General features: G+C 38.6%; 1 long non-coding RNA gene across 2 annotated transcripts; it reads left to right on the forward strand.

Annotated features, from left to right (window-relative positions):
* The first annotated feature begins 19,952 nt into the window (after window positions 1-19,952).
* Window positions 19,953-21,777, forward strand: LOC127128124 (uncharacterized). Of its 2 annotated transcripts, XR_007805692.1 has the most exons (3): window positions 20,034-21,131; window positions 21,237-21,310; window positions 21,440-21,777. It is a non-coding gene; the product is annotated as an uncharacterized LOC127128124 (long non-coding RNA). The 2 variants fall into 2 exon arrangements; XR_007805691.1 differs by lacking the exon at window positions 21,237-21,310 and having other exon boundaries at window positions 19,953-21,131.
* Window positions 21,778-23,258: the final 1,481 nt, after the last annotated feature.

Here is a 23,258-nt window from a genome sequence, read left to right on the forward strand (position 1 = left end):
GCGTGTCAGCACGCTAGTGGCCAGTGGAGGCGGGAAACACGAATTCAAATGGGAAGCCAGGCCACGAAGATCTATCAGCGATCTGGAACGAGAAAATCAGAACACAACGTCGTGTTCTTCGTGTTCATCATCAACATGACTTTTTCTCACAAAAACTATCGTGCCATATATGGATCGAATCCTCATTTAACCTAGATCACGAATCTAACAATGATTTGACCTAAATCTAATCATGCTTCACGGATCGAGCCAAGAAAGTTTTGATGTCCAAACATCAGATCAAGATTTCTCTATGAATACTCAATGATTTAGCACGATTCGAATTTCAGAATACTCTATGTTGCACGCTCTACCTAAGCCACATGTCAATTTCATGAATTAGAGGTTTTGAATTTTTACCTTCTTGATGATGCAGTGATGGAATCGAGCTTTTCAGGTCTTAATGGTGCAAAACAGATGGCTTAGGATGCTGCAGAAGATGAATGGAGATGAAGGTTCAGCTCAACAGTGCTCTATTTTCAAGAAATCTCCAACTGTTACTGGACACGAGCTTGCTTCAACAGTGAGGATCTTCGATGATTTTCCACGTTCTTGCTTCAACAGTTCCTCTATTACACCTGCAAGTGAAGATCAATACCATAGAAAGCCAAAAGGATGATGAATTCTTGATGAATGAGTGAAAAAGTATGGGAAAAGTGTGAGGAGAATTGAGAGAATTTGTGAATTTTTGTGATTTGATCTGAAATTGTGATTCTGGATCTCAACTTTCTGTTATGATTAGGTATATATACTTCCTATTAATCAGCTGCTAAACATGATTAAGCATAAACCAAATGGATTAGTGAAATCAAGCTTTATGTTAAGTTGGCCAAAATGCCCTTTCTCAATTAGAACCAATGGAACAGTAAAATATCTGTTGAAGCAAGTCACAAATCATGTTTAGAAGCTACTCAAATTGGTTTGGCATGAAAATTCCAAGTATTTTTGAAAATGGCCTTTTTTCCCACCAAAATTTAATTAGTTCACTTGAAAAATGACCTTTTTATGTGATGGTTTTTAATAAAATGTGATGATGCATTATGATAGTACATGTTAAATGTGGTTTGCTCAAAAAAGAATCATCCAAATTGGCCAAATGGTTTGAAAGTTATGCCACTTTGAAATCCCAAAATTCCTGAAAATGATTTGATCATAACTTGCCAACCATAAATGAGAAATGAGTGTTCTTGGACTTTTTGGAAAGGTAAGATCAAGCTCTTCAACTTTCATGTTGGATAAATCTTGATTTGAAGCTTGCTTCATGATGTAATTTTGAGGAGAATGACTTTCCATTTTTGGCAGCTGAAAATTACAGGTCCTTACTATTTTGGGAAACTTTTTGTCTGACCTCAAATCCTTCACTGTGGATGTTTGAAATGTTAATTGAAGCTTGTATGGACATGAATGAGACCTTTCCAACCATCTCACACCTTCCAACCCCTGATTAAATGCACAGTTGACCATAGTTGACTTTGCTAGGGTTTTGGTTGACTGAGCCATGTTCTGATGAATTTCAAACCTCTTTCTCTTGAGATCTTGATTCCAAATGATACCACAACTCATATGAACTCTTGATGAATGATCATGGTGTCCAAATTCTTCAAGAATGGCCATCATCCATTGCTCAATGAATGATTTGACTGTTTGACCTAGTTTGCTTCATCTGCAAGAAACAAGGTTAGATGACAATATTTTTGTACTTTTGGGTTAGTAAACAAATGAAAAGCAATGATATACAAAATGCAAACATGCTTGGTGATCAAGAATCACACTCACAAAATACCCACCCACTAGGAGGCAAGCAAAGGTGCACAATGATCCTTGAGGTAATGACATGATATGATATGATGCCATGAGGGATCTTAGGGCAAAAATTGGGGTCTTACAGATGCCCCTATTTAAGGTCATTCTAGCCGGAGAAGTGAAGTTTAGAAATCTTCATCTCGACGCGGTAGAATGGGCTTAAATAACAGTAATGAGACAAATTTTGGTCCCTAAGAGACCTCATGATGCAAATGTATGCATGCAAAAGACACCAACTCTGTGGGGAATATGATTCACACAGAAGAAAAGACGATCCATCGGAGTAGTACACTCACCAGGCACAGAGACTCTAACAGGACTCTTATGGGGATAATAAAAGAAAAAGAATGCGTGAGCAGGACACGACTTCGAGTTGGGGAAAACAAAACTGACATAACATGTGCAAGACATGACTCTGATTAGGGGATACCAGAAATCAGACTGGAGACCTCACTGGGGAAGTAAAGGACTCAAACTGGGGAAAGAAGCAATTCCAAAGGGAACACATCCATCGGAATGACTCAAGCTGACCCACAAAATGCATGTACTGGGGATAACACCAATACAGCAACACAAATAGGAATACAACTCCGCTGGGGAAATCTAGAAAAAGACTCTCCAGGGGAAGCCAAGGATGAGATGTTACCGGTATAAGGGCAACAAACTCAGGAAGAATGAATATCTAAGACCGGTATGAGGGTGAGAGATATCAATCAATCCAAACAACTGAGAAAGACCTGAAAAAGGTACATCAACTCAGGCAAATCTGACTCCACAGGGGACCAAGGTCATAATAGGGAGCAGAAAGGAAGGAACACCAGGGATACCGAGGTATATAATAGGTGACCGACCAAAACGTGAATTGGTATATATGCCAAGACACTCATCATCCTGAAGAAAGCTAGAAAAGCAGACTCGTTTGTGGGATGAATATTCAATTCCACAAGGAATATGAATCTTACTCTATGGAGAAAACAATCAAAAGATTGACCCAAGAGTGCATGAGACATATTATTCATTACCGGCAGACCGTGAATAATGTACTCGAAAAGGAAGAGACACCAGAGATACCGGGGTATATAATAGGTATGTTTCGTGTCGGGTTTTTGTTATCGTATCCACAGGGATTGGTATATATGCCAACACACTCGTCATCCGAAAGGAGGGCTTGAAAAAGAAAATCAACTTACAGGATGGACATTCGAATCCACAACAGGAAAAACGAATCTTACTCAACTGGGAACACAAACCCAAAGAGTGCATGAGATATAATATCCATTACCGTCAGAACGTGGATAGAATACTCGCATGAGATATATTATCTATTACCGGCAGACCGTAGATAATAAACTCGCATGGTAAGAAACACCAGGGATACCGAAGTATATAATAGGTGATCTACCGAAAACATGAATTGGTATATATGCCAAAACACTCATCATCCAAAACACAAACTGGTTAAAGGATGGGTATTCGATTCTACAAAGAATACGAATCTTGCTCAGCTGGGGAAGATCAACAAAGGATTCCAACCAAAAAGCGCAGGAGACATATTATTCATTACCGGCAGACCGTGAATAATATACTCGAAAAGGAAAAGGCACCAGAGATACCGAAGTATATAATAGGTGACTAACCAAAGGAGAGACAATCGATACCAAGCATCCGGGTAAACGAAAGACAACTCAAAGGGGATAAATTGCAAGCATCCGGCAATTATCCAAACAACAAATATTCGACTCCGCAAAAGGAATAACGAATCTTACTCGACTAGGGAGACACAAAAGGCTTCGACTGAAGAGTGCATGAGATATATTATCCATTACCGTCAGAACATGGATAGAATACTCGCCTGGAAGATTATCCACAACCGGTTACTGGGTTAACAAAGGATAAATCGACCGAAAAGAAAAGCATCGGGGTACCAAAACTAGGTATATAATGATGACCAATCAAAGGGGGCAACAATCATTACCGAGCAAACGGGTAGATGAAAGGCGATCCGCTGGGAATGAATTGCAAGCATCCGATAATTATCCATAGGGACTGGCTGGGGATACATTGATAAACAATCAATGATCCGGGGAACAAATCACTAGCAAACGGTGAAAAGACCCACTGGCGACTTTAAAAGGGATAACATTGCGAGCATACGACAATGATCCAGAAGACAACTTGCTGGGGATAGATTGCTAGCATCCGGCAATTATCCACAAGCAAAGGGAGGAATATCAACATCAAATATTGAATGAAGATAACTTTTGAAAGTATGTTTCGTGTCGGGTTTTTGTTATCGTATCCACAGGGATTGTAAGATATCACCGCCGTTCGATGGTTGTATTAATCTTAGCTCAATGTAACAATAGGGTTTTGGTTTTAATCAAGTTATCTTGCATAGAAAGTAATAAATTGCGGTAAAAGTTTTGGTTTGAATAAATGAGAAATATTGCCAAAGTTAGGTTTCAATGATCACTTTGCATGTATTTGCTCGGTCAACAATCTTATAAACTCCTTTAGATGATAAATCATTTCACAAAGTCCTCTCAATATGTTTCTCTCGAACACACATTGTGAGTTTTGCCATTTTGATCCATTGTTTCTCTCGAACACAATCTATCAAAATGACAACTTTTTGGTTCAACCTTATGGTGAACAAAATCATTCATTACTATCTCTAGCTAACAAACAAGTTTGGATGAAAACCTAGGTCAAGAGTCGGTAAACATCTCTCGATCATAAACCAACACAAAGAGTTTTAAATAGAAACAAAGTTTTCATCATATATTTACCATTAAAGAGTTTACATATGAGGATCCTTACATTTACACACAAAGCTAGTAATCACCTACATCTAACCTTGACAAATGGATGACTTAGCTACTCATTTTCATGGTAGCTTGGTCGGCAAGTAAGGAAAGAAGGTTGATCAACATCCAAGTCGGATAATCGAAGTTGGATGGGAATCCACCTTCTTTTTGTAGAAGATGGTTCTAAGATGAAGAGAAATGAAAATTAGGGCATAAAAGCTCCCAAGAACAATGCTGTAAAAAATATCTCAAAAGTACAAAAGTGGAAAAATGAGGTAAAACTAGGTATGGTGCTCAAAAGTGGCACCTGCTACTTATAGACCACTGCTGGGCTGTCATGCTCGCTAGGCGAGCAGAATGGCTCGCCTAGCGAGGGTCTAATATGGGCACATAAGGCACCTGCGCCCAGAGAAACAGGGTCTGCTGAACTGTCATGTTCGCCTAGCGAACATACCTTCGCCTAGCGAAGGACACGCTTCAACCTTCGCCCCAGCAAGGTTGAGAGGTTTTGCCACTGGAATGCTCGCTGGGGACTCGCTAGAGCTTCGCCTAGCGAGTGAGTGCTGGCTGCGCTTTTCACCAAAACAGAACGAACTCGCTACCACCTTCGCCTTCAGCTCGCCTGGCGAATTAATTTGACAATTTACTGGAGCTTTTCGCCAGGAGCTTGCCTAGCGAAGCAGTGCTTCGCCACAGCCTCGCCTAGCGAGCAGGCTGATGAAATGCTTGTATTCTTTGGTTCCTTTGCCAATTTTCTTGTGTCTTCATTTTCAATTAGTTCATGCCTTTTTCCTGCACAATAACACACAAATCAAAGGCACCAAGCTTGTTTATCAATGTAATGCATTCCATGTAAAACAAATGTGGTTTTGACAATTTTAGCAAGGAAAAAGAATGAAAGATGCCCACATATGATAGCTCAAATAAGCACTTTTGGGCATCTAACAACTCTCCCCAACTTGATTCTTGCTTGTCCTCAAGCAAAGTATGCCTCTTGAAGGACAAGAGGATTTGCTTCAAGAAACTGGTTTCTCCGAAGTTGGATAAACGGCTCAAACACAAGCGAAATCAGCAAATACAAGTTTCCAACGGTTCGAATAACATAATACATAAGAACTAAAACTTAAATAGCAATGCAAAATATTTATCTATCTACAACAATACTATTCTGAATGAATCATCCTATCTCTCCTCTTCGAATAAGGAATGAAGATTTTACGCGTTTGCAACCGCGGGAATAATCTCACTCTCTAACAAACAATGAAGAAAACAAATAGATTCATACAATGTCTAACAATTATAAATGGTACTGTGGAAGCATAAAGATCACTAAGGGCTTTTAGGGTGCAGCTTGGCTAGGTTAACAAACAAGGGACATTTCTAAGGCCATTGAAACGAAAGTGCCGATGCAAAAGAGACATTCACAATAATATTCACACTACTCGACTTTGTTTCATTTGTTTCTTATTTGTAACCTTCACAACACATATTCCACAACTCAATTTTTATTTTTCACTATTTTTCTTCCAAGCAAGCATTCATTTTCATTCTTTCTATTTTTGTTCTTTTCTTTCACATCAAATATACAAAACAGATGTTTCTTTTCTATATTTTCTATACATACATTTTTTTTATGCTTGCTCGGTTTTTCTTTTCTTTTTCAAGAGTTGTGGTACTTACCAATTCTTTTTCGTTCTCCCCAACTTATTTCTTCCACACCCTAAGTGAATGCTCTTAACTTTTTACGGCAAAAGAACAATAATCAAGATTTTCCGGGTTGTAAAAAAAAGATTTTTGAGATCTCGCTTTATTTCAAGCCGAGATTCAACTGTTTAAGCTCAAAGGGGTTAACAAATACTCTCTCTGCTCACAGGTAAGTTGCTTTTGGATGTAGTTGTGCTCAAAAGAAAACAAGTGCCTTGATCATTTCTAATTGCTTCCACAATTTCACAATAATAAAAGACAAAGCATGAATCACATGAATCAACAAAACTTATTAGAATCCAGCATTTAAGTGTACAATGGAGGTTTCCTCACAATTTGTGGTTTTAAGTTCTAGATGAAACATTCATTCAATTATGTTGCAAAAAGACAATATTCAATTTACCAAAAAGAGTAAAGTTCCTAATGCATTCTAAAATTCTAGCCGAAGGTAACCATGTACCTTAGCTTCATTCACTTGTTTATTCTTATCATTGCCATCCAAGCTCGGATGCACCTTCATTGGGTACTTCTTGAGGAGCAACCAATCTAGAAGGGTTTGCCACTCAATCAACCAAAAATTTATTAAACACACAAAATTAAAAACATAATAAATAACATTAACTGAAAATATAAATTTGTTCATGGGGGACAAAACACCCCAATAGTACAACACCAAAATCAAGATACAAAATCCGAAAATACAAATAGAAATGACATAAAAACTGAAAAAAAAATACAAAAACTTAACCCACTAAGGGCTCAGGACTCCTCCTCGCTACCGTCCTCAGAACCGGTAGCCTCATCATCAACATCATCATCATCAGCATTAGCGCCCACCCCCTCACTATACACTGGCGTGTCCACAGGCCAGTTGGCGTGAAGCAGAAACTGCTCACACGTCATCAAAGCATGGGCACCACTTCCCTGCAGCTACAATCGCTGCATAGAGTCGTGCATATCCAACATGGCTCTCTGGGATGCCGCCATCCATTCCAAACTGTAATTGCACACAGCTTGGACGTACGGATCAAGTCTAGGAGTAGAAGTACCAGGACCATCAGAAGCCCGAGTACTTCCTGAGGCTGCACTGCCACCGGTAGTCTTTGCTCTACAATATTTGGCCACATACCGATCATCGATAGGTGACGGGATCCTTACCTGACCCCGAGACGGAAGTCTCACCCTTGCCTGAACGCATAAACTCATGATCAAACACGAGAAAGCTAGGGGACAATTAACACGAGCCCCCGACTTAAGCCCGCTCTCGACCACGGACTTCAGCTCATTTGCGATGATCCTCGCCACATCGATCTCGACATTGGTGAGGATGGAATGGACCAAATGTGCCACTGGGATCGGCATAGTAGAGGTGTGGGATTTAGGCTGGATGTTGGTCAAAACCAAGAGCAGTATCAGCTGAGCCATGGGAGTCATGTCCTCCCGGTGATACCTCATTGGAACCCCAGATGGGTTCGGCTCAACCGATTTCCCAGGTAAAAGCAGGGCGGCAGTAATGGCAGGAACATCTCGGTGAAGCCTTAGGTCGGTGTGGTATTGGTCTCTCTGGTCAGCTCCCAGCTGGAGCGGTTCCCCAAGGATTCGGTTGATAGCATCCCGGTCAAATGGAATTGGACGCCCGGCCACTTTAGATACCCAAGTAAAGGGCTCGTCGTCGTCGGGCAGTGCGTTAGCATAAAATTCACGCACTGTCGCTATGTCGTAATGCTCTAAGGGACTAATCAACCTATCCCATTTCTTCGCGTCAATCAACCCGGCGAAATTTATGTAAGTGCCCTGTGGGTTGATCAGAAATCGCTTCTCTGGAAGTATCTTCCGCTTCTCCAGAGCGATGTATCTGGCGGCCTGCTTCGGGCCGACAAACTTGTCTTGGTCAAACTGGATAGGCACTGTCCGAGAAGTAGTCGCTCCCTTTCTTTTCTTACCCGCTCCAGACCTTGACTCCATTCTGCAAAATATACAAAGAAACAACACACACCAAACAAACAGATTAGCCATCAAAGCATAATTTAAAAGACTGCCTTGCTCGCTGCTGCTTCGCCTAGCGAAGTGGCAGCGAACGCTCGCCCCAGGTTCGCCTAGCGAGTGCTAGCGAACCTTACGGGTTTTGGGGTTTTTCAGCATGTTCAGAGATTTTCCCCCAAAACCCTTACTCAAAGGGTTCCAACATCAGAACTTAATGATTTCTCAAGCAAATAATCGTTCTATGCTATTGGGGATTACCTAATTGCATGCAAAACCTAAAATAAAAATAAATCCCCAATTCGAAAACCTAAATTTCCAAAAATTGCAAACTCCAAAATACCACATGCAACCTCAATGTTTCCCATACCACACTCATCCTATTTGCCATTCAAATTGAAATTTAGAGTTCAAACAAAAAGAAAAATGTAGTAGGGCAAACCTTAGTTACACGGATTCGGAAATGTGAAGAGCGTAGAGTTTGCAAATGATCGAATAGAGCAAGTGTTGGTGATAGAGATGCAGATGAGAGAGTTTGAGAAGCTTAGCACAAATTCCTCAGCAGAGCCGTTCAGAAAATTTTTTATAAGTTTGGGGCAAAATGGCCCTGCTGAGATTTAAATAGAAAACTGTCCTGCAGCGCTCGCTGCTGTCTCGCCTTGCGAGCAGCTAGCGAACCTGCTCGCTACTGCCTCGCCTAGCGAGCAGCAAGCGAGCATGACAGCAAGTGTTTTTTTTTTCTTTTCAAATTGCAGCACTTGCAAGTTCATCCAGAACAGTTTTATCACAAGGTAACCCAACACAACACAACACAAAAACAGTAAATACTTACAATGTTGGGGTGCCTCCCAACAAGCGCTTGTTTAACGTCGGCTAAGCTCGACGGTGCGATGCTCACAGAGGAGCGTCGAGCGGTAGAGCACAACTCTCGCGATCCACATGACCGCCGAGATACACTTTCAATCGTTGGCCATTCATGGTCCAACTATCTTTCTTGTCTATGTCTTCAATGACAATAGCCCCGTACTCCTTCACCTCTTTCACCCGACGGATCACATAAGTAGATTCTGCAAATAGCCACTCTACTGAGGATCAAGAGTAAATCAGGAAATCATTCCAATCTTTGGGATGCTAGAGCCACCAACCGACCCTACTGGGGATTGAGATAGCTTTCAACAGGCAGAAACTGCCACAACAACCATTCTGCAGACTAAGCTAGGAAAAATGGAAAGCAATCAGGCTGAGGAGAGACACAACAACTCCGCTGGCAACTGCACTGGGGGAGAGACTACTGCTGGAGAAGAACGCGAAGTCTTCAACAACATCTCTGCTTGCGACTATACTGGGGAACAACCCCACCAACAGCTCTGCTTGCGACAATGCTGAGGAAAGCGGTAAAGTACCGGGATATCAATCCACCAACCACTGAATCTACCACAAGGATAACAACCATGCTGGGGAGATTACTGCTGGAGAAGAAATTGAGTCTTCAACAACATCTCTGCTTGGGGAACAACCCCAACAACAACTCTGCTTATGGAACAATCCCAACAGCAAAGCGGGAGAAAGAGGATACAATTAAATGCCAGGAATATGAACCAATGTCTTACCTGTTGGGAATCATACCACCCTCGGGAGAGCACTGAGACATCCCTGAGTATCCTTTTGTCATTGTGAATATTCACTTCGTTTAAAACAAAAATTTTGAAAAATTTATTTGTTTAAAACAATGATATTTTATCAATTAAAACATGCAAAACATTTGTTGAATTGAAACCAATAAGAGTGCAAATAATTGGATAAAGCTCAAATTTATTTGACGGAATGGTAGCCTGCAAATGGCAAGACTCCATAGATCTGTACAAATTTGAAATCAGTGATATATATTGGAAGAGGGCTACATTGAACATAACGATTCTTTCTCTACCAATTTGAATCTCAATGTATTCGAAGCTTCAGTTGACGACGAATCGAGAATCCTCTGACGAAAAGACAGTTGGTGGCCAAAAAGTCTTGTCAGGATGCAGTTACTTGCCAAATCCCTAATTTTTGCCTAGATTGCCCTTGCGGGTTCTCCACCGAGATGCTCATTTTTGCCTAAGCCGCCCTTTCGGGTTTTCAACTTAGCGAGCCATTCTGTTTTTCATTTGCATATACTTTTCTTTTTAGGAAAAGTATTTCTTGACTGCATCTGAATTCACAGGACGAGTGAAATCCTCCCCATCCATTGTTGTAAGCATCAAAGCACCGCCTGAAAAGGCTCTCTTAACAACATATGGACCCTCATAGTTTGGAGTCCACTTGCCCCTGGAATCGGGCACGAAAGACAAGACTTTCTTGAGCACGAGGTCACCTTCTCGGAACACACGAGGTTTGACCTTCTTATCGAATGCTTTCTTCATTCTCTGCTGATATAACTGACCATGGCACATGGCCGTTAATCGCTTCTCTTCAATCAAATTCAGTTGGTCATAACGACTCTGAATCCATTCAGCATCAGTCAACTAGGGATTTGAGGGTATACCTTTCTTTTTTCTTTTGAAAAAATTTTGAAATATTTTTTCTGATTTTTGATTTTTCATCTTTTTCACCCTCTCTCTTTTTTTTTTATTGCATTTGTGATGCCCTAGTTTGGCTGTTGCTGGGTTCTTGAGACGCAGCTGAATGAGCTCCTTTGATGCTCAAGAAGATGGGTAATCTCGTCAGGAATCCCCTTCAACATCATCTTCCTCTGCCTCAAATACAAAGAATTCAAGATTGGGAGATGGCGTTGGGTCATTATGTTCAATGGGTTTAGAAGTCCCTGCATAATGATTCTGGATAATGAAAAGCTTTTGAATTTGAACAAGAAAATCATTTATGCAGATGAAAATGTTGTTTTATTGTTTTTCAAGGGTTTTTTGTGATCACTGATTTCATGCAAAAAGCAAAAAGCGAAAACAAATGGAAAAACAAATGTTTAACAATGCATTAATTGAATGAAATATCATTGTATTAAATGCTGCCAACAATGTCATCACTTCTCCTTTTGGCATGGGAGAAGGGTTTTGAACAAAGTGAACAATTACTCTGATCTATGAATGACCGTAGGAACATCCACAGCGACCCAATTGTGGCAGACACCACCAGGAATGACGAAATTGCTCAAATCTTCTGCATCCTCTTCTAAGATAGCAGCAGCTTCCTCAGGTTGATCGTCATGGATGAATCCTGCACTCTTGAACAAACCAAGCTCGTTGAATGCCCCAGAGGAATAGCCAATGCTAGCCCGGGATCTATTGTCTTCAAGCTCAATCACCTTCCCTAAACCAGCTACTGCACCACATTCAATGGCCAGCTTCGCATCACGGTAGGAAGTGAATGAAGGAGACTTCTTCTCAATCGGTTCATCAATAGATAAAGCTTGGAACGGCGTTCCAACTTCATCCTCAGCGTCAATATATGAGAAAGAAGACAAGTGGCTAACCAGGAATAAATCCGTCAAAAGCACCCTGTCTGGCAAATTCCTCCTCTGAGTTCACAACTCTCTTGCTCAAAACGGTCCATAAATATGGCAGAGTTGGCTCTGGTATAGTACCGGCAAGGTGCGTCTTCAAAATAAATGAAGATCGCAGGGTCAGACCACAGGACGGGAGACCGGAACAAAACACCCGCTTATGCAAATGATGCATGAAGTGTTTGTGCATATGCTTGTTTTTTTTCAAAGAAACTCGAGGGTTTTACTTGCAAACTTTGAAATATTAACATTCTGATCGTATATGAGAATATCCCATCAGATATATCAGGTAAAAAAAAAATCTGGTTTTTTCCATGTTTGAAATTTTTTGCAAGTAAACTCCTTTGAGTTCCTTGAAAATTTTCTTTTTATCTGATGATATGGATGCAGATGAATGCATGAATGCAACAATCACACTCAAGGATCAAGCAAGTCACACCAAACAAAGGTCGTGGGAAAGCTCATTGTATCCCTAATATCAATCATCCATTTTGGTGGATTTAGGTTTTCACCTTATCGACACCCAAGTTCCATTGATATTAACGGTACATGAACCGGCTCTAACATCCTTAATATCAATCATCCATTTTGGCGGATTATGGTTTATACCTTATCAACGCCCAAGTTCCATTGATATTAACGATGTTTGAACGACTCAACCACGAATCACTGGTTTGCTGAGAGTCACGAGCATGGAGTCTCGGTTAAGAACCACCCAAAGGGAGTGTACTAGGGTTTAAACCTGCCAGACATGTTCTACCAGAGGTTCCCATAATCATCGTCCCATCTCTCGGATATTATCGGAGAAACGAATACTCGTATTCCAAAAATATTCTCAAGAGAGACTCTTATGAGTGTAGTATCGCGTAACAATCGCATCAGATCTTACATCTGAACGACCTCCGCACTACGTCCTAAAAATAGGCCAAGATGGGTTTGGTAAACTAAGGTCCTTGGCTTCTAAGGCACATGATTGAACGAATAATGCCTAACCACAAATGACTTGTGTGACATTATCAATCCAACATGACCTCCACCAAGTGAATGGACTCGCAAGTCAACTGGCTAAGGAATACTCCACACCAGTCAACAAGACTATGCCATTCTCCTATCCTAGAGTGCACTCGAGTTCGGGTATAGAACTCATCTCACAGAGATCACCAAAGCAAACAGCAATTGTATATCAAGCAATTCAAACATTACAATCAATACAGTTATCCCAAATTGTACAAAAATATGTCAAATAACACATAAACAAATATCATACAACAAGGGTGAAAAGTAGGCAATACCACCAGGGAAGGTCTAATGTTTCTCCCCAGCAGAGTCGCCACTTTTCTGTAGCGGTGTATTCGTCGCTATATGATTTATTGATTAAACCAAAAGCAAAGCATACAAAGCAATCGAGTCGCCACCGCACTTTTATTTATCCAAAGGATTGGTTAAAAAGCGAACAAAAACCTAAGAAGTTTTACGCGTAGAAAACTAATGAAAAGATCAGAGAGTCTGGGTAAGGGGTAAATTACGCAATGGGAAGGTGTTAGGCACCCATCACGTCCTAGGTACTCCTAGGGAGCCCTTTTCACACTTGTTGTATAAAAATATGTTTATTTGTTTATGACATATTGTGCAAACACGAATGGGATGATGAGAAAAGAATGTACAAGTTAGTTATTTTTGTGTTTGAACGGATGAACCCGTTGCCTACGTACCTTCCATCAAAGGTAAGGATCAAAACACCGTAGTTCGGCTAAAAGATTTCCAAAAATTAGTGAGTTCAATTTTAAAACACAAGCACTAAGGCTTTTCATTACCAATGGGAGAAAACTCAACTCGAATCAACAATCCACCATGCGAGGACGGCTTCAACATACTAGTGAGGGGTTAACCCTATAATAAGTATGGAAGACTTACAATCAACTCACTAAGGATAAGGTAAGATTCATATCAACCACTATGGTAATTAAAACCTAAGGCTAATGCATGAAAACATATTAACAATGGACAAAGCCAAAACAATTGAATGGGTGAAGTTAATTGATTATGATTATTCACAAAATATGGTTAAGGTATGATTAAGATTGATTCAAAGAAGTGTTATGAAAAGTGAAGTTTGAAAAGTCAAGGACTTATGGTCCAGGTTTCTAATTTGAAAAGACATGAAGATGTTTGCACAACAAGTCAAAAATTTTGAAAGCAAAGTGTGAAAAGGTTTAGGACAAAGAGGGTATGGATGATGGAATGTAAAACTTCTTAGAAAGGTTCACCTCTTGAAATCATATAGAAGATGATTCAAGTGTGTCCTTAGGAATAGGCAACAATGCAAGTAAAAAATAAAAGCAAGGTGATACCGGATGCCATCAATGGTCTTATACCAATCTCATAAACAAAAGCGGATATCGGATACCAATAAATGGGTTTACACCAATCTCCTAAAACAAAACAATGATACCGGATGCCATCAATGGTCTTATACCAATCTCACAAAGCAAAAGCGGATATCGGATACCAATAAATGGGTTTACACCAATCTCCTAAAGTAAAACAAAACTTGGATGTCAGATGCCAATCTATCTGGGCTTACTCTAACCTCCAAAAGATGATCATAGGAATACAAGGGCCAACAACATGGACTTATACTTGCATCCTCACATACAACAAACAAACAAGCATTAAGCAACGGACATGAGTGACCAAGTGAAATGGTCTTACACTCTGTCCCTTCCAAATCATAGGAACAATGGCCAAAGAACATGGTCTTACAATTGTCCTCAATGGGTAAACCCAAACAAACCACAAGAGTATGAAGTGATGATCATGCAATAATGAAAAATCAATGATGACAAGTACACGAGGGCATGCAAGCAAACATGTACATATGAAGCAATCAATCAAACAAACATTTAGCACCCACTATAACCAAACAATTAGGCTCAATCAAAGGGTTAGACTTGAAAGTCCACTGGAATAGGGTAAGTGGTGCTCTTAACCTTGACATTGAGAGCCAAGGTGAAGCAGATGAAAGGATATGAGGGGTGTGCCTCATCACTCTTATCCCTGGTCAGGGAGAGCATTGAATATCAGAAGGTGGGGGAGTTCAGAAAGATGGAACTCTCTCCCCAAGTTAAAGACTCGATAGATCTTGGGCTTTTACTCACTATGCATCAACACAAGTAGTGTGAGCAATGTGAGTGACTCACAGAATAGTAGGAGATAGGCTACATATCTCTTTTGTCTACCAATTGCCTTATTAAAAGGACTTCACCTGCTTGGGGACAAAAATAAACAATCACACACATTGCCTCTTAAGGAGGACTTCAGACAGGTGCCTGGCTAAATAACAAGCCAGGTCTTCCAGACTACATGGAGACAAGAGAGTCTACCTCAATTAAAATTCTATCAAGCAAAGCAATGCAAGTTCTCAGAGAACTATTAGCAACTATGGTACCTGAAATCAATCAAATATAATCAGTACCAATCACAAAGTCAAAACAGACAAATAAGAACCAACAGTCAACACAATCAATCACATGTGCAAAGCACAAACTCAAAGCAAATGAGTTAGCATCCTACAAAATAAAACAAGTTAGTTCATCACAATCAATTAAATCAAACTCAATCAACTTGAATTAAACTCCTTAAAGCAATTGCTTCTTTAACCTGAAAAAACAACTCAAATGTGAGAAGTAAGACCACTAGGACAAGCCTAGGGTCAAAAGGAGGTAAAAAATTCAAAACAGAAAGTGAAAATTGATAAAAATCAAGATTTATCCAACAAGAACAAATTCTAATTGGTCTCATGTCAAAACTATACACCAAATCAATTTTATACACCTAACATGTCAAACTATGCATTTTGGAAACACATTGGAGCTAACAGAATGATCACACTCAAACCAATATCAAAACAGCTCAATAAATTCCACAAAAATTCCAGCTCAAAATGAGCCACATATCAAATTTCATGGCATTTGGATAATGGGAACCAAGTCAATGAAAATCAACAAATCAAAGCATATAGAAGCAGGCTCATACATGGTATCAAATTGAGCATCAACTTCAACCAAGTGCAAAACAGAAATGACATAAGATAAATGAGTCACTCCAAAGCCAAAATGGAATTAAACCTGTTAAGAATCAATCCACAAAATTTCAGCTTCATATGATAAGGCATGAGAATTTCTCAAGGCATGGAAGTTGATCACTCAAGAAAAATCCAAAAATGACCAAACAGCAAAGAAAAATATCAAACAAATAGGAAATTGATCAACAAATCCTACAAAAAATCATGATCAGACTAGACATATATATGTAATCACATGCAAAAATCTAGATCAAATGGCATTCAATAAGCATGGAAACAAAATTCAAGAAGTGGACATAACCTAGTGTGACACACATTGTCACACTCAAAAAGATCACATCATATCTCCTAATCCAGAAATGCAAAATTAGCAAACTATATACCAAAGTCACCAGGAAAGAGTCAAGAATATGCATATAAGATTTCATGCATTTTGGATAAGGAATCATTATTTTATGAATGAAATGGCAAAACATATACACAAAGCATACATGATCAAAGTCTCTAGACAAAATTAAAAATCAATCAGGCACAACTTTGATTATCATACCTAAAAAAAACTAGAGAGAATTTGGAGATGAATGCAAAAATCCTCACTCAATTTGGATCAAGGATGAATATTCTATGATTTTTTGAAGTTTAATCAAGAAATGAAATAAACATTTAAAACATAAACATGAAAATGATGCTGGCAGTGGCATTTTTGTAAATGTGAAGCAGCGTGGACAAAACGCCCCGTTTCATTAACGGGCGTGTCAGCACGCTAGTGGCCAGTGGAGGCGGGAAACACGAATTCAAATGGGAAGCCAGGCCACGAAGATCTATCAGCGATCTGGAACGAGAAAATCAGAACACAACGTCGTGTTCTTCGTGTTCATCATCAACATGACTTTTTCTCACAAAAACTATCGTGCCATATATGGATCGAATCCTCATTTAACCTAGATCACGAATCTAACAATGATTTGACCTAAATCTAATCATGCTTCACGGATCGAGCCAAGAAAGTTTTGATGTCCAAACTTCAGATCAAGATTTCTCTATGAATACTCAATGATTTAGCACGATTCGAATTTCAGAATACTCTATGTTGCACGCTCTACCTAAGCCACATGTCAATTTCATGAATTAGAGGTTTTGAATTTTTACCTTCTTGATGATGCAGTGATGGAATCGAGCTTTTCAGGTCTTAATGGTGCAAAACAGATGGCTTAGGATGCTGCAGAAGATGAATGGAGATGAAGGTTCAGCTCAACAGTGCTCTATTTTCAAGAAATCTCCAACTGTTACTGGACATGAGCTTGCTTGAACAGTGAGGATCTTCGATGATTTTCCACGTTCTTGCTTCAACAGTTCCTCTATTACACCTGCAAGTGAAGATCAATACCATAGAAAGCCAAAAGGATGATGAATTCTTGATGAATGAGTGAAAAAGTATGGGAAAAGTGTGAGGAGAATTGAGAGAATTTGTGAATTTTTGTGATTTGATCTGAAATTGTGATTCTGGATCTCAACTTTCTGTTATGATTAGGTATATATACTTCCTATTAATCAGCTGCTAAACATGATTAAGCATAAACCAAATGGATTAGTGAAATCAAGCTTTATGTTAAGTTGGCCAAAATGCCCTTTCTCAATTAGAACCAATGGAACAGTAAAATATCTGTTGAAGCAAGTCACAAATCATGTTTAGAAGCTACTCAAATTGGTTTGGCATGAAAATTCCAAGTATTTTTGAAAATGGCCTTTTTTCCCACCAAAATTTAATTAGTTCACTTGAAAAATGACCTTTTTATGTGATGGTTTTTAATAAAATGTGATGATGCATTATGATAGTACATGTTAAATGTGGTTTGCTCAAAAAAGAATCATCCAAATTGGCCAAATGGTTTGAAAGTTATGCCACTTTGAAATCCCAAAATTCCTGAAAATGATTTGATCATAACTTGCCAACCATAAATGAGAAATGAGTGTTCTTGGACTTTTTGGAAAGGTAAGATCAAGCTCTTCAACTTTCATGTTGGATAAATCTTGATTTGAAGCTTGCTTCATGATGTAATTTTGAGGAGAATGACTTTCCATTTTTGGCAGCTGAAAATTACAGGTCCTTACTATTTTGGGAAACTTTTTGTCTGACCTCAAATCCTTCACTGTGGATGTTTGAAATGTTAATTGAAGCTTGTATGGACATGAATGAGACCTTTCCAACCATCTCACACCTTCCAACCCCTGATTAAATGCACAGTTGACCACAATTGACTTTGCTAGGGTTTTGGTTGACTGAGCCATGTTCTGATGAATTTCAAACCTCTTTCTCTTGAGATCTTGATTCCAAATGATACCACAACTCATATGAACTCTTGATGAATGATCATGGTGTCCAAATTCTTCAAGAATGCCCACCATCCATTGCTCAATGAATGATTTGACTGTTTGACCTAGTTTGCTTCATCTACAAGAAACAAGGTTAGATGACAATATTTTTGTACTTTTGGGTTAGTAAACAAATGAAAAGCAATGATATACAAAATGCAAACATGCTTGGTGATCAAGAATCACACTCACAAAATACCCACCCACTAGGAGGCAAGCAAAGGTGCACAATGATCCTTGAGGCAATGACATGATATGATATGATGCCATGAGGGATCTTAGGGCAAAAATTGGGGTCTTACAGATACAAAATGTTTGTTTGTTTTGTTGATTTTATACCTTGAAAAAGGATTTTCGATATGATACCCTAAGGCTCAAACAAAAGGTTTCAATGAGTTGATGTTATTTTTAGGTTTTGAAAAGAAAGTGTTCTTGACTTCAAATTGCACTAAAGACTATGGATAAAGGGGAATGCCTCGAACTACCAAGCCAAACTTCTTGTGTTCAAAGTACTCAGAACGTCGTAGGAAAGCTCCATTCCCATCCCTTCTTTACCACTTAAGGCTCGTGACATACAATCCTAATCGTATTTTACTATGTTTTTGCATTTGATTTGAGAAAATGTCGCTTGACGTTGGATCAAGGGTTTGTTTATTGATTATGACATAGTGAGCGCTCCTAATGTCTAAGGGATGGCTGACAAGCAATAATAATGAAAGCGAGTAAAAAAGTACATCCAAAAGGAGAGGGGGATACATGAAAAATACAAGGGATTTGTGCGGGAATGAATTGGTTACAGACAAGGCTAGCTGGAAGTAAGTTTGAATCTCAACGTCACATGTGGAAACACAACAAGTGGGCGAGCATGATATCAAGTCAAACGGATGAGAATGATGCGACAACATGTAAGCATATTCAATGGTTTAAATCAAATCAAATGGTAACTGATCAATGGATGAAAAGCAATCAAAGATCTATCATGTGATCATGGCAAATGAATTAAGGTACACAAGACATTCATCATCTAAATTGAAATAGGATTTTCAATTTATCAACATGATCAAATACCAAATGAATCAATTAAAAGTTGATTAAATGGAAATTAATTTTAAAGAAGAAAATCTACACAAACATGAATTAGGATCAAAAGCAAATGGAAAATCCATAATCCAAATTATTACTTGAATTCTAATGAACATGATCATACAAATCATCATACAAAAGTCAAATTGAATGAAAATTTAGCCTAAAGTCTAATCATGGAAAAAATCAAATGTTAATCATATTAATCTACACAAAATCCACAAAATAAAATAACCAAAATCTAATGATTAAAATCTAACCACGGCATGGTTAACCGTTTAGGAATTATTTCTGAAAAATTAAGAAATTAAATCTTATTCTAAAAAATTGATTACACCTAATTAAACCTAACTAACTCTAATTAAATCTAATTAATCAACAACAAAGAAATGAATTAAATCCTAATATCTAAGATCTAGAGGATACCTAATTCTGACATGGATTAACAATCCTAATCAGCAAGATTAATACAACAAATATTGGGATTAAAACAAATTAATAGGGATTAATCATGCATTAAGGAGAGAATTAAGAAATAGATTATGAACAATGGGCCTGGGGGTATGAAGTTTGTTGAGGGGGTGAAAACAGCAACTTTGGGCCTTAAGCCCAAACTGAACTCAAGCCAAACCCGAGTTGGAGCATGCTCATACGTACAAGCTAGGTATCGGAATTCCCATGTCCAAATGTGATGAACTCTTCAGCAGCGTGAACAATGAAACACCTTATCCTCCTCCAATGGCGCTCCTTGATTCTCACCCTCACATCTCAAAATTTAATCAAAGTTTGAAGCAGAAATCAAATCCTACTGGGATGTATCCATCATTCACGTCCGAACTCCATTGAAGCAAATGGCGCACCAGAGGGAAACAAATCAAGCAGTGCAGTTGAGCTAAAAGGCATGGAAGAAAACTTACGGTGATTGAATTCCGGCGCGGTGGCTAAGGTGATGCGTTCGTTGTTCTTCAATCGTCGTGCTCCGCCGTTGTCGTTCGTTTTTTTATTTGCGCCATTGATGATGAAGAGGGCGTGATGATCGATGTTGATTCGTAGTGAAGCATTGCGTTGAATTACAGATGAGTATGTGATGATGACGAATCATGGAGTGAAGAGCGACGGGTGCAAGCCATCAAATTGTGAAAAGGTGTGATCACGTTTCCATTTCTGAGTTGCAATGCCTCTTTTCCCTTTTTCTGTTCGGAACCTCTCCGAATTTTCTTATGTTTTCCCCGGGAAGTTTGTTATGAATTTCCTACTATATTTTTCCGACTTCTTCCATCTCTCGTACACCCTGCTCGGAGCTTTTTCATTGTTGTAAGAGAATTGTGGAATTGAAAGGTTGAGGGTCAGTGAGAGAGTTTTAAGGTTCTGGAAATTCGGTTAGAGATCGCCCTGGTTCAGGTTGTCGGTTCTGTGATATATGGTTATGATATTTTTGTAGTTAGTTTTTCCAGGTTTGTTGCAGAATCAAATCGTTCGTTCAGATACGGTTATATAGTTATGAAGCTGGAAAAAAATTAGTTAGAGGGTTAGTTATATGTGTTAGTTCTGTCATCACCGTTTGTTATAAGTCACTGATTTCCCCTAATCAACATTTTGAACCTCTGGCTTTGATGGGGAACGGAAGACTTGTCAGAGCTTTGCTCACTAGAAGCATCACTCGACTGACCTCCTGCTCTAATGACACGCATAATACTCAAATCATGTATCAGCAACTCCCAGATCACTTCAGTTACAGTCATGGAGGGAATTAGCTCGCGAGGTATGCCACTCTACCAAGAAATAATGTAGTAACTACTTAAAGTTTTGAAATTCCAATTCTGCAATATTCTCACTATATTTTTCCTTCAAATTTTTCACTGTGTAGCATTCAATATTCATGAAAGTGGGTCTCCTTCTGCATATAAGGCCTTCTTATCCAATATGAATTGATTTGGAATGGTTAGATTTAGAATTTTACATGATGAATGAAATCTGAACGCTAAATATCTTTTATGCAATTGATGAAATGTGTGTTAGAATTGTCGCTAGCTTCTATAATCGAGCAATTTGTTTGGATTTTGGTGACAGGAAACAAAGTTCGATCAAGACGCTTCCACAAAACTTGGCAAGGCTCGGTCAAGACATCAAGTTTGAGGTAATTTTTAGAGTGCTACTTGTAAAAATGAAGAAAAATTTAGTGTGACTAGGATTAGGACTTAGAAGTTTAAGAAATTGCCTTTGGAATGCATTGGCTTGGGTGGAATGTAACTTTGGATTAAAACCTTGTAGGTAAATTTTCGATTGAAGTTGTAATGTGATTGGCTTAACATGTATGGTTTGAATATAATGGTCATGTGTGGAACAAATGGTTGTAATGGAAATTGGAAGTTGAATGTATGCATGAAAAATGTATGGAATTTGGCTTATGATAGAAGTGTTTTAGATATTGGAATGTCATGGAAATACTATGGAATTTTGGTGTAAATTTGAAACGAATCTTGTGAATTTGAAATGATGTAATTGAATAGAATAATATGTAATCGAATGAATTTGTACACTAACGTGAATTTGGTTGAAGTATTTGTAAATATTGTAACTTGTAATCAATGGTTGAATGTAATTGAAATGTGGTTTGAAATTGATTTGAATGGAATTGAATGTGAAAATTGGTTTTTATATTTGAAAATGGAAATTGATTGGATTGAAATTTATAGATGTATGGTTTAGGTATTTAGAAATCAAATGGATAATGTAATTCGAATGAATGGTAAATGATTTGAAAAGTGACTTTGGTTTCAAAGTGAATCGTGGTGAATCATAGATGGATTATGGAGAAATGGAAATAGAGATTAGGGTTTGTGATGTGTAAATGATGAGTTGACTTTGGTCAAGTGGTTGACTAAAAAGTCAATAATTGATCAAAAGTCAACTTAGGTAAATATGTGTATTTTCTTATGGACAAACGAATATGGCCCACAATATCCTGAACCAAATGACTTAGGTAAATGCTATGAATCAAACCAGATGAATATCAACCAAATAAAAGGTCATGCACATATAAAATTTTGAATGAACCCTACTCAATGAATTAGGACCACGGATCTTCTGAGCCCATGAATCATCCATAATGGATCAGATGAGTCAGATGAAATCTCAATCTTGAATATATACCCCACTAATGATGATGCCATGGCCAGAAACTAGGGTTTACACCTTTTCAAAGTAAATCACATGATTCATGATCTTCCAAGATCAATGACTAGGGTTTTGATGAATCCCAAATTCAAAAGTCAACCAAGCAAGACATTTGAACGTCAATTATTCCTGATTAGGGTTTTAAACCAAGCACAAAGCTCCTTAAATACATATCAAGCCATGGGCCCACCATTAGGGTACAGAAGTCAAGTTCATTACATAGAAGGTCAAGGACAAGATCCCAGAATAGCAAAGTCATGAATTAGGGTTTCAACCCATATGATGTGTAATACCATAATCTTCGATCTGAAACCCTGATTTTATCAACCACAAATCCTGAATCCATGATACCTATTAGTAGATGTTAGTCATGAATGAATGATGAATATGAATGAGACATGGATGAGGGTAGATGGATCATGTTATAGGTCAGATGAAAAATAAAAATAAAAAAGGGCAATATTTGAGGAATGACATGATGAAGACTTGTCAATCATTTGATTCAAATTGCACCAAAGTCTATGAACAAAGGCGAATACCTTGAGCTTCTGGGTCATTCATCTCGTACCCAAGGATATCCTAGATAAGGATAAGAATGCCCCACTTTCATCATTCTTTGTTACTTAAGGCTCATGGCATACAAATTGAATTATGATTGATAAGTTGCTGATAGAGGCTTCTGATTGTTGCACTGTTTCTTTGTGAAGGGAGA

This window comes from Lathyrus oleraceus, chromosome 3 (assembly GCF_024323335.1).
Source record: "Lathyrus oleraceus cultivar Zhongwan6 chromosome 3, CAAS_Psat_ZW6_1.0, whole genome shotgun sequence".
NCBI classification, from domain to species: Eukaryota; Viridiplantae; Streptophyta; class Magnoliopsida; order Fabales; family Fabaceae; genus Lathyrus; species Lathyrus oleraceus.